Source organism: Chiloscyllium plagiosum, chromosome 20 (genome assembly GCF_004010195.1).
Source record: "Chiloscyllium plagiosum isolate BGI_BamShark_2017 chromosome 20, ASM401019v2, whole genome shotgun sequence".
Lineage (NCBI taxonomy): Eukaryota > Metazoa > Chordata > Chondrichthyes > Orectolobiformes > Hemiscylliidae > Chiloscyllium > Chiloscyllium plagiosum.
In genome coordinates, this window is record NC_057729.1 from 48,195,982 (window position 1) to 48,196,953 (window position 972).

The window sequence follows — 972 nt, forward strand, 5'->3', positions numbered from 1 at the left end:
ACAGCAACTTGCAATCAGCTATCAGAAGCCCTGTATTTACTTTTAATTAAATGTTATCTAAACTGGTTTTTGTGGTTCAGGGTTCTCTTGTTACTTTTTGCCATGACAACACTGGTGCAAATAGATGCTTTGCTACCCTGCTCTGCTTGTGTGTGGAGATACGCAAGGTGACATAGGAAGCTAGAATGTACTGTTATCTTGCTGTTTAATAGAACGGATTTAACTGCAAATAAATTTCCGGGCAGCATGAGGTCCCAAATTCTGCCTCCTAGTCATGCTAAGTTCAACTGGTTGGGTTCTGAAATGGGGCGGTAAAGAATGCACAAAACATTTCTACTTGTCGCTGTCTAGTCTAGTGGTTTCTGCCGGTGGAAAAGACAAATTTCAGTTTGGCTGGTCCTTTTCTAAAGAATGATAACTAGGCCACAGTCTGTCCCTTTGGCAAATCTCTTAACTACTCTCAGCACTTTAAGGCATATTAATAAGCTGTTTTCTATTTAAAGTTTTTAGATCTTTGATAAATTTTGTTGAATAAAGATGAGTCATGAAAGTTTTTTTTAACCTTAAAATCATCTGGACGGTCTCAATGCCATGTGTCCAAGGAGCAATAAAGCACACTTGCCTGCTCTCCTTCACTCACCTCATTGTCTTTCACTCACCTCGTTCTCTTCAAATCTAAAACTACCTTTTGTAAACGCTAGTTCTCTGGGTAGGAGATTTGTCTTAAAAAAGGCTTAAGGTTCTTTTTTTTTTTATAAACATCTAAAGCTGCTTTGTGATTGAGGAGGTAGAGCTTACCTGAATCTTGCTGTGTTTTTGCTTTTTCGTTTAATCCTGCTCGCATTTGTGGTTTCATGTTTGGTACATCTCACTCTTGCATTCATTGACAGGAAGTTGCTGCTGAGCACTAAAGTTCAACTTCAGATAAAATTGCTGTGCTCCTCAAGGAAATAGTGTGGGGCCGAGGCTGTG